Here is an 11,696-nt window from a genome sequence, read left to right as displayed (position 1 = left end):
ATGGTTACAAGCCTGTTCCTGTTCCCCTCCCCCCCCCCAGCTCTGGTGCCTATTTAAAAAGACGCTCTGTGTATGTCCTTATACTCAGCCCTTCAAGGTGTCTCTGCCTCCCTCTGAGGGAAGAACTGAAGATGCTGTATAACAGAGTGTCTTTCCCCACCCCAAAATCCTGGGCTGGTCTCACCTGAAACGCTTGACAACATCATTATTGCTTGCAGGTAAAAGCTAAGAGACACACCTTAATTCTTATTGCACTGAAACCCTTTGTTAGATACAAAAAGGTACGTTTTAAAAACAGACGGCAAGCTTCGCTGAGAAGATACCGAGTGATTTATAAATTACTCACAACATAAGGAATCATTAAAATGGTAACTTATCATTGCTTTGAATGCAACATCCAGTTTTCTCTTTGCACCCTGCATAATGGAAGGACTTAATTAATATTACCATAAGGAATACGGACTTTAGGAAATTATTCATTTAAATTAGAAGTTCATTTGTTTATTTACAGGCACAAAAGAGTGAGTTTCATGCACATTGTTCACAGAAGTGAAGCACTCAGAGCAGAATGGAGCTGTCACTAAAGAGGTATCATATTTATTTTGGGGAAAAAAGTGCTTTATTCATGAGGCTGCAAGAATATCTGAAGCAGAGGAAGAAGATTTTCTGCCTTTACCAGCTGCAAAGTCTCCTCATGCCATGCCTTTCCCTTCCAATGGGCTGTGCTCTCGCTGACACAGTAGAGGGAGAGTGTTAAGAGAAAATGGAGATCTGCTCAAAACATCAGGTAGTGGAGGAGAGAGAGGATGTGCTGCACAGATCTCTTCTGGCCTCGTTTCTGACGGCAAGATCACAGTTGTGTGGGGGACAAAGAAATCAAAGAGGATTCACCCCTTTGCCATCTGTTCTGCAGCACGGGTGTTGTTCAGTGCCTCTTGTGTCTTTGGGACACCTGAACCACCCCTTACTGGGCAAGGAAAAGTTAGAGTGGCTTTCTGCTCTGTGACTGAAGCTGGGAGAGGGGTGCACACTTCATGCCCCCAAAGTGCAATACCACTGGTGTGCTGCTGAGCCTGCTGAGCCCTCCATGGTGCTTGGCGTCTCCCAGGGCTGGACCTGAGCTGGGAAAAGAGTGCTCAGCACCTCTGGGGCTGCTCAGCCCCTGCCAGGGTGAGGTCCCTTGCTCCTGCTGGGTAAGCAGCTTTGCAGCACGCCGCGTCTCCATGCCACTTAGCATGGGTGCTTTGCTCTCTGCCACTGGCTGGGACTGCCAAAGCCAGTCGTGCACGTCCCCATTTGTCACTCAGATCTTGGTACCAAGCTCAACATGCCCATCAGTGAGTCAGATAGGGACAGGCAACGTTAAATGGATTATATCTGCATTTTCCCTTTTCTGGGAAATTCTCAACAATCTGAAATTTGCTTTTGGGTTAAGCAAAAAGTTAATTTTTGTGCATATAAAATATGCATATTCTTTTATAAACCCAAGTATCTTATTTCAGAACTTTGGCTTAATCATGCATTAAAAAAAAGTCAATTATAAAACCTTTTTACTTTTAGATTACATTTACTTTTAGATTTTTTCTGTTGTTCTGTTTGGATGGAATTTTTAATTTTGTTTGTCGAATCTGAAACATTATTTTTGCATTTTCTATTCTTTCATACCAGACTGATAGCCAGGAAAGGCTGACAGGATGAGTCACTCAAATCTGCTCCTGGCAATGTTGAAATTCTGTTTTGACCACAGGGCAGAAGAAGGAATTTCTTGCAATTGCAAAATAGGCACGTTCTTTTACAGACCAAAATATCCCTTGCTGAGTTAAATTTTTTTATTATAACAGGAGAGAATTTGATCTACAAAACATGATAAAATGCTTCAAACAACAATAATAGCCCCAGCAGAAGTAAAAACAAAAGTACCAGCTGTTATCTTTCTCTGCCATACCTCATTATGAAGATTGCACATGGGCTTATGAGAACAGATAAATAAGAGCAATTCTTCAGAGGGAAAACTTGTAATGAAATTTCAAATAGGATTTCCAAATAAATGCTCAAAAATATAATTTGCACATTTACAATGTTTAAAAAATAGTTTTGTTTAAATGACAATGACTGAAAAATGTACAGTAGTTTGATGCATCTTGAAGTAAAAATGCTTGTCTGCTGACCATTACCCTTTTGGAATATGGGACTTAATAAAACAGTACTAGTGGCATCCATCCAACTGTCATTTTGTACTCTTGGTGCTTTTCTCTCCTTTATATTCTGGATGAAGGTTTTTTATGTTTTTTTTTTCTTATCCCTGTTAGCACCTTACAAAACCATAGAGGAAAGGTCCATAGATAATTTTGGAAACAGAGATACATAATTAAAAATATAATTGGTGTATGCAGTTAATTAAAACTTCTCTTTCATGAAAAGATTTTTAAATTTTTTGGGTAGTATCAGAAAATTCAATTATTCACTTACTTATATTACAGAGCCAGCTAAGAGTTCACATCCTAGTGACTCTCATTTTCAGGAATTAGCTGACATATTTGAGTGCTTCTAAAAGCACCCTTTTACTACTGCAGTGGTCTTGTTACTTTTAAAACACAATTCTTGAGTCAGTTTTTAAAAATGGGTCTCCACAGTTGCAAAAGCCCAAGCGTGCAGCTGATTTCAAACCTGCTTTGTCCATATTTGATGCAGTCTACTTTCAGAGAAATACATACATATACACACATTTCAGACAGCTTTCTGAACATTTCACAGGAAAATATTTGATCCTGTACCTCTCCTGGCACAAAGTCCCCAATATGACTCATGCCTGCCCCAGTTGTGGGGTTCAGAGAGGAAACTTTTGATCCAGGTCAGCAATAAACAATTTCCCCCTCAAGGGTCTTGTATCTACATGAGATAATAATGAACACACACCCTAATACTGCATTCTCTAATTAACCTTCCTGTGTGGGAAGTGAAAAAAACCAACAATAAAAACAATTAAATTTTCTGCTCTAGCTTTACCCTCTTGATTAAAGGAAGCATGTTTACTCAGCAATTACCTGAAGAATCTGTCATACTTAAGTTAACAAGACCTCCATTCTGAAAGAGAAATGCAACCTAAGTCCTGAACTATCTGTTTTCTGGCAAACAGCCAGGAATGTAGATTTGAATTATTTTATCAGTGTTATATTCAGACCTATATGGAAAGCTACAAAGGAGAGTTTCTGTAGTAGGAAGAGAAAGCAAGTGGGAAATGACATGTGCTCTATCGAAGCAGTGTGGGATGATGCTGGTAAGATTTACCTTGTTTTAATATGAGGAACCCAAGGCACTGCAAGATGCAGTGACTTGTCTGAAATATCTCAGCAAAGTAGAGGCAGGACTCTGTCTCACCTGGTGCACTTGAAGATAACTTATGAGTGGCATATGGCAATGCACTGACCTCTGATACACCTCATTTTACATTTATGAAGCTCCTGGGGCTTGTTTGACAGGTAAGGCACACAGACACAATTCACGATGCTTATGATACATGGGTTTCTGTTTCATCATATACTTATGCTTTGATATATTTTGGGAATCTCATTTAAATAGCAGCAGGACCACAGTTTTTGCTGAAAAGACTTTTATGCAGTATGGGCTTTTCCTGTCAACATTATTTTAGATTGTTAAGCATACATATCAGTCCAAAAGAATTTCTCTCATTATATGATCAACCCATCTGTCTGGGAATTAAATTGAATGTTTAAATTTGACTTTTGCAGGACCATGCCAAAGGCAATTTTTAGTTTCCTCGGAATAGGTGATTTTTGCAGCCTATTCATTCAGCTTACTGCTGCTAGTGGCTGTTTATAATAATAATCACGATGATAAAAATGTTGTTTCTGGGGTGCTGAAAATGTGTGGGTCAAACCTAGGAACATAATCAGAAAGATAGCCTTGCAACTAAACTAGAAAATGTATATAGGAAAAAGTGTGCAGAAATAAGAATGACTAGAGCAATGCCATCATGAAATTGCTCACTCTGAGATTATGCCTGTTATCTCTGTCAAACCTTTGGATTCAATAGTAACAAAAATATTTGGATTCATAAGAGCCCTGAGTGGCAGTCAGTCAACTGCAATTAGCATCTCCTGGCTGCCTTCTTATTCTCCCATTCTGGAGTACAATTTTCCTTTTATTTTTAATGAACAGCTAGTGAGTTTCATCTTGTGCTGAAGCCAAGTTCAGTGGCACAGAGGTTTGCAGTAGGGTCTAGGCTCACATGCAGAAATGAATGCCTGAATGAGTTACTGCCACAGCTCCCCCTAAATGATGAGTCCCACCACTGAAAGAGAGTCTTGCCATCTCTCTACTATTACAATCATGGGAGTACTTCCCAGCTCCTGGGCCTGACTGCACAGCCCAGAAACTCTCCAAGACCCATGTCCAAACCATGCTACTCCCTTAAGTTTTCTGTGTAAGGCACGTGTGCAGTCACAGAGCACAGACTTCTGGTGTAAAATAGAACATTCAGTGGCAGGGCAGCATCTGGGAAGTGGTAACAGAGAATCATGAGGTGCTGATCAGAGAAGTTCTTCAGAGGTCTTCAAGTATCGTCTTGGAAAGTCAAGAAAGTCTTTAGACAATATAGCCCTCCCCATCTCTCTCCAATCGCAATGCTATCTTCTGTCATTCATTATTATCTCCTAAAAAGGAAGACTTAATTGAGAAGGTGGAATTCACTTATTACTGAAATCAAGCTTCTTCCCTTTCTTTATCTCTTAGAGAAAAAGAGGGTAAGCAGATTCTTTTTCTCTTGTAGAGTTTACTTAGTCTGTCTTCAGTGCCTAAAAATGAAGACCTGGACGCAGGGCAATAGACATCAAATAGACTCTAGAAAGCAGCAGAAATCCAGAAGTAGTAAAGATCAAAGAGATCTTTCCTCAGGTAGTGAGTTTAATATGTAGTGGCCAATCTGACAAATTATTCCTTTAAAGATGGAGATAATGATCACCTTAATTTCCTTTTCCAGATTTTATTGCTGATTGATTACTTCTCTGCTTGGGTTTCAGAGACCAGATGCGGCTGCTCCCACTCCCTCCAGCAAGATCTAAGGATGCTTGGCCTTGGGTTTGCAGCAACCTGGATCTCCAAAACAGAATATGTAGTTGTTTATAAGAGATTTCTGGTTATGTATAAAAGATTTCTGGTATTTGTCCAGACTGGATTTTTCTTTTGTTTCTAGTGAAAGAGTATCGGTTTGTGGGGAGTGAACTGTGCTGTGATCTTATCTCACTCTCACCAGAGAGAGCAACAGGGAGTCCCAGGGTCATTGCTCTGAGCAAGATGCAGAAGTGCTGGAGATAGGTGAAGGCAATGGCCTCCTGGTACAGAGAGAAATTCTGAATGCATCCAGCATGAGCATTGGCCTAACTGTTACTTCAAAGTCAAACAAAAGAAAGGAGATGTTCAGAAACTTCTGCAGTTTTTGCTCAGGTATCATAGAAAATAATAATCCTAGAAACTAATGGTTCATATAATGGAGGATGAACATCTTGTATTCCCGGTGGGATCAGCAAAGTCATCATGAATTTGTATCTTCACTGGCTTAGGCCTGTGATTTTAGAGCTGCTTTTTTTTTGAAGATTTTTAGGTATGAAGGAAAGCATCCTTGGAGCCAGAAACTCAAACCAAACAAGAAGCATACTTGTTGCTTACTCGAAGGAGAAAATGGTCTTAGTACAATAAAGTTAGACAGGTCAGTGGCAGGACCAGTGTGCTGCTTTCCTGCAGGTTGCTCATATCTGGGATGCTGCGTATGAGAATAAAGCTGCCTGTACATTGGTCTGCTTTCTCCGAGTTTGCTAAATAAAGAAATAAAAATAAAGCCTTCTGATACAATTGGAGAGAGGAAACCTTTTCAATTCAGATAGTAAGCAAAGGTCATATGAGTGCAAAATAAAAGGTTTATATTGCTGCTTTTTAAATGTAATGTTTGAAACATCACTTGCAACATATAATTAACATCCTTCTTGTTAGTCAAAGATATTGATCTAAGAATTTTATATCAAGAGCAGCCAATTTATGAACATATCTCAGCTGATAATTTGCCTGACTTGCTTTGGATATGGGTGAAATTAGTGTACTTCCCTGTGCTGTGACAATGTCTGGACACATTTTGAAGATCTGAATAAAATTCATTGCAAATTTGTATTTAGATGTGGGGCTGGAGACAAAGAACCATACTCACAACTGAGGAGCAAAGGGAACACTGCTATTTGTTTGACTTCAGAAGCACTGGAGGGCAATTAGTTTCTGCCCTTAAAACACATGAAAAAGTAAAAAGCAGTTTTGTAAAAAAATATCTGAAGAACCCCCCATATGCTTCTGGAATTATTTCGTAGAACACCTTATTTCATTAAAGCTATTGAAAAGTTGTTCTTTGTAGTACCTGTGACATATTGGCAGCTAGATAAATAATGAAAGATTGTCAGAACTGAAGATACTGTAATAGTGAAATATCCATCTGAAACTAGAAACACTCTGCTATTTATATTGCAAATACTTGAACATTATTATAGCTTTAATGATTTCAGTTTTTTGAATAATTTGTGTTATGTGAAAGATAATTAGAGGTATCTGATAGCATTTTTGGCATTTAAATAATGACAAAAAATTACATTTTATCAATAGAAGTTTTAAAAAATTCTAGGCAACCAGAAAAAGCCAGTAAAGTACATGCAAGGGAAGTTAAGGTTAGTTTGGGGAAGAGTAGGGTGGCTAAAGCAATGTGGATAAATAAACCTCTGGCATAATGTTTGAAATATGTTCTATATTTTACTGTCTAAACCAAGTTTTTCAGTGCCTAGTGAGTAAAACACTAATATTATTTTGGAAATTTTGCTTTTACGGTATATCTTGTTTAACTAAAAATAAATTAGAAATCTCATGAGCTGTCCTGCTTACAGATAAAGAAGAGAACCTCTGTGCTGGGACAAAGAACAGTTATAATCCTAGATTTTAAGGGAGAAAGTGCCAAGAAAATAAAGATCTAGGAGGGTAGGAGCAATATGAAGCTACCCAAGACTAATTTTATGACAAGCAGAAGTGAACTTTAAGCAACATCTCTAAGAACTCTTACCAGATAACAGATTTACGAAGTCCCATCCAAGCATCTAAGTGGCATGACATTGAAACCTGTCAAGCACCACCAGATTAATGCTGCTAAAATCAGGCCTGCTAATTAGAAAACCATGTTGGGTAACAGCATCACAGCATCACTTCAAAAGAAGATGATTTAAACAGTCTAATTTCAGCAGTCAGTAAAAAACTCCAAACAAGCACAACAAATCAACAACTAGAAAATCTTGGCTTGTATAGCTGAAGCATGAATCCTTATACTTGTGGTAGTTAAAGGTGAATTTGATTCAGATGGTGAAACATTAGGTATCACTTTCAAGAGATTTGGCTTCAGATAAACAAGTTGAACAGCAGAAGAGTGTCTGGGCACAAAGGGCAAAGCTATAAAACTGTGTCTGGAGCCCTGCTTCACTCTTCTGGTGTTTCTCCCTCAGCTGACATGCTAACTCTTTGTACATGATAAGAAGATAACAGCAAGGATAAAGTGTGGGTATAAGCTTGAGAAGCTCAACATTCACGGCAAGATAATTCAGTTTTTTAGATAAAAATTCACATGTATTTTTTTAATATATAATTCCAAATTAATGTTCAGGCCCCAAATGGGTTAGGAATATATGTCTAAACTAACACAAACTCACTATCTCTAAGTATATTATATTAACATTCATGGATTTGAAACCCTGTACAATATTTTTACTCAGTCTTAATGCTTTCAGTACCCAAAAGCAAGTAAACTCCTGCAGCATAGTGCTCTCATCCTGCTTTTACTTTCAACTTTTTTCCATTCTTGCCAAGAGACGTTACATTCCCATTTTGGTTCAAAGTCCTTTTTGCAGGACAACTGGTTTATCTCTGACACCCTGAAGTATTTCCTTCCTCCTGAAAACTGCTAAGCAGGATGGGCAGATGAGAGACAGACAGACAGCCTGCTCAGTCCAGTTCTCACTGCAGTGGAGCTGCAGGAGGGGTAGCAGTATTGCTGGCTGAATGCTCCTTGCAATGCATTCGAACGTGGTGTAAGGAGAGTTAATCCCTCAACCACCCCTTCTTCCTGGGAAGAAAGGTGGGAGAGATGAGAGAAAGGAAAACAGTGCCTTTCCTTCTAGCCCTTAGAGCCTGTACTCTAATTAATGGGTATGCCTGACAGGGATTAGAGAAGACTCAGTTCAGCCTTTATATAGCAAAGGCCAGGTATTTGTAGATGCTGCTGCAGGGCATGGTCAGCAATCTTCATCTGCTGCCTTTGCTGAGGCTCGGGGAGCATTTGGGCTTCCACAGCACTAACAAAACAGCTCTCAGGACACTACTGGGAGTGCGATTGCTTCTTTCCAACTGACTATATAGTCCAGGTATGTGAGCTACAAGCAAAGCATGCAGTTTCTTGTCTAATCTGACTGCTCAGGCAGTGATTGCTGTGTGAATTGCATGACTAATAGCACAAAGATATTCTGAATCCAGCCTTATTCAAGTACGAACTGGGTCCCTGAAGTGGTAGCCATTCCCTTGGATGTTTTTTACCATCTTAGTCATGACATTGATAGTGACTTCAGGTGCTGCCCTGCCCCTCCAAATTATTTTGGTGCATAGACATCTGTGTATTTTCTATATTTTTGTGATATAGCTTGCATCTGAGTGTTAAGGATCAATGAGAAAGTGGAAGTCATAGGGTTTAGCAATCATCATTACAGTATTGCCATTGGCAACAGTAATCAGTAAGGTTAAAATCACCTAACACAGTGCTTTATTAAAAATTAGTAATTAAACATGAAAATCACTAAGTAAAATTAAAATATTTTAAGATGTCTGATTTTTTATTAATTTTCTGGGTGAAAAAGCCAATAGACAGGCTTAAGCCTTGAAATATGTATTTTAATATTTTCCATAATGTAATACTTCTGTTTTACATTTTATTTATACAACATATTACACATCGACTTCTTTAGTGCAGTGGCATTGATATCTTCTGGTTTTATATGAGCACTAGTAATGTTGGCATCTGAACTCTTTTTATGTTTCAGACAAAGCCTGTAAAGTATTATGTCTGGCTGAGGATCTTTGTATATTTTATGCTTGCATACTGCACTTGTGAGAAGATGTCTTATAAAAATATATCACATCACTAGCCATAGATGTCAGACCATAGTTCCCTTTAACTTCACAGCTTGAGTCTGAGAGTGGCCAATACCAATTGCTTGGTATAATAGCCAAGTTCAGAAAGGAACTCATGGAAGAGGGTCATTGGTGGTTTAGAACTTCATGAGCTGGAAATTACATCCATGCAGCTACCTAACAGTATTAGATGCACCTTTCTTCATTAATTGAACACTTTTATACCACCAAAACACCCTGTGGCAGTGAGTTCCTCAGATTTAGTTAGGTGAAATGTGAAAAAGTTCTTCCTTCTGTTGTTTTAAACATGAGGAGTGATTATTTCACTGAATGCACTCTGTTATGAGGGCAATAAGTAGCTGTTCATTAGTCACCTTCTCCATGTCATTTACTGGCATCTTACTGAATGATGGGACCTTACACAACAAAATAAAGAGCATACCTTCTAAGAATGACGACTAAACTTCTCTTTTAATCAAGAGTAAACCTTTCCTGTAAATAACCATCATTATGTACCATTAAGGTTTAATGTGGTGCGTTGCTGGAAATAAAGATCAGCTTGCTTTATCTCTCCAGTTGTTCTGGATTCTGTCTTTCATCTCTGGGAAGTGACTGACCCAGAGATTATTGAATTCATGGGAATGGATGTCCTTGAGTTTCTTGAACTCTGGAATAGGTCCCAGGAGGGGAAATCTGTTCCTGTAGGTGAAATGGGTTTCCCCATATATAGCATAGCAAGAAGCATCTCTACAGGAGGTTTGAATCCAGATCCATGAAGCTGTAGTCCTAAATTATGTGAATCAGGTTTTTAATTTATTCTCTTGATACAGGTACTTTTGAGCACCAGTCTAGTTTGTTAGGCCTTGCAAACTCTCTGCTGAAGAGCAGATGGTGGAGATTTCTCACATCTCTAAGTCCAAGAAATAAATCCCCCCAGGGCCCAAAGGGGATCACCTGAGGCTGGAGAAGCATTTAATACTGGATGTCGATCTACTGTTTCCCATGCCTATCTACCTGCTGTGTGTACCAGCTTTTCCTTTCCTCCCTCCAAGGCCTAGGTTCGTGTCACCTGCCCAGGTTAAGCATCACAAATGCTTCTATTGTCATTGGAGTGTCACCTGCTCCAGGCAGCTCAAAGATGAGCCTCCAGAGATGGCTCTTTCTGACTCTTGAGAAAGCTGGAATGACTGTGCTTCTAGCATCACACTCTGGGGTGCCTTTGTTGGGCAGGCACTTAGTTAGCCAGGTGAGATTTTTCTATGCCTGAGTTCCAAACTCTGCTGAAGATATGACCAACCCTTGTGCTGGTCACTTGATGATGGGCAGGCTCATGGTGTGTTACTCCATTGTTCCTCTGTCAGCTTCTGTTGCAATCTGGCCCATGGACATCTCAGACAAGTTGCTGAAGAACATCTAGACTGGGTTGGGTACCTATTACAAGGCTAATTAAAAGGAAGCAATTACTGGGATTACATGTATGACCAAGATTCTGTGCAAGCAAATATCCACTTTGGTACTTATTGAAGCTTCATTTTAAAAATACTTCTTACAGAAACATTTGTCTATTAATTTGCCTTAATTGTGCATACAATGAGGAAGTTTAGATTTCTTATAAATTTCTGCATTTTATCCAGGTCTATTTCCTTTTGAATCTTAAGAGACTAATTTTCTGGTTTGGTCACCATCACATGGAGGAAAGACATTGCTTCTCTGAAAAGTTTCAGATCCTACTGCTCTCCATTTTAATTAACATAGCTTTTACTTGACCTGTGAAAACTGTCTGCTTTCTGTTGTCTACTCACAGTTTTCACAGACACCACAGCCCCCAACACCCATGCTATCTCTGAGCATGGGGGGAGCAGATGATGCTCACTCACCCCGTGCATGGTATCTAAAGGACACATGAAAATTTTAAAGTCATGTTTAGTTTAAATAATTTGAACAAGTATTCTAGGTAGATGAGAAAGTATAGGGAAATAGGTATTCTCCATGTTGACTAATCTAGTTTTTGTTTGTTGGTTTGGTGGGTTTGTTGGTTGGTTGGGAAATTTGCTATTTCCCCCTTTCTGGTGGTTTATGTTGGAAAATTGCCTCTAGAAAACCCTTTAAAACCAACAGATATGGATTTTTCTACTTTTGTTTGCATGTCATTTTGGCTAAAATGTTTCAGACCTGAGCCATACAAATCTAAAAGTGTCTATTTTTCTGCTAGTGCCTGATATGCACCTCCAGTGGCAGTACAAATTTGCACTGCTTGCGGGGACAGGTACTGAGCCCTGTGGCATCTTAGGAGGTGTCTCAGAGCTGTTCCTCAGGGCAGACTTTGCCACTGTGGTAGACCCTCCCCTGGTACCTGCAGTGGTGATTTACATTCTCCAGACCTTTACCATGCCTTCCACCAGCCCCCAGCTTCCTTTTCTGGTGTCATTGCCGAGGAGAGCTCCCTTGCTGCAATGGAAGATACATAGGTGCTATCTCTG

General features: G+C 39.3%; 1 long non-coding RNA gene across 1 annotated transcript in view; it reads left to right on the top strand.

Annotated features, from left to right (window-relative positions):
• Window positions 1-9,713, top strand: part of LOC106851965 (uncharacterized) — a 43,670-nt gene extending 33,957 nt beyond the window's left edge. Inside the window, exons 4-5 of the long non-coding RNA XR_015807219.1 lie at window positions 512-588; window positions 5,040-9,713. This is a non-coding gene — a long non-coding RNA (uncharacterized LOC106851965). The remainder of the gene's footprint in view (window positions 1-511; window positions 589-5,039) is intronic.
• Window positions 9,714-11,696: the final 1,983 nt, after the last annotated feature.

Source organism: Sturnus vulgaris, chromosome 1 (genome assembly GCF_052056855.1).
Source record: "Sturnus vulgaris isolate bStuVul1 chromosome 1, bStuVul1.hap1, whole genome shotgun sequence".
Lineage (NCBI taxonomy): Eukaryota > Metazoa > Chordata > Aves > Passeriformes > Sturnidae > Sturnus > Sturnus vulgaris.
The sequence above is the reverse complement of the archived record's forward strand: the minus strand, read 5'-3'. Positions and strand labels throughout refer to the sequence as shown.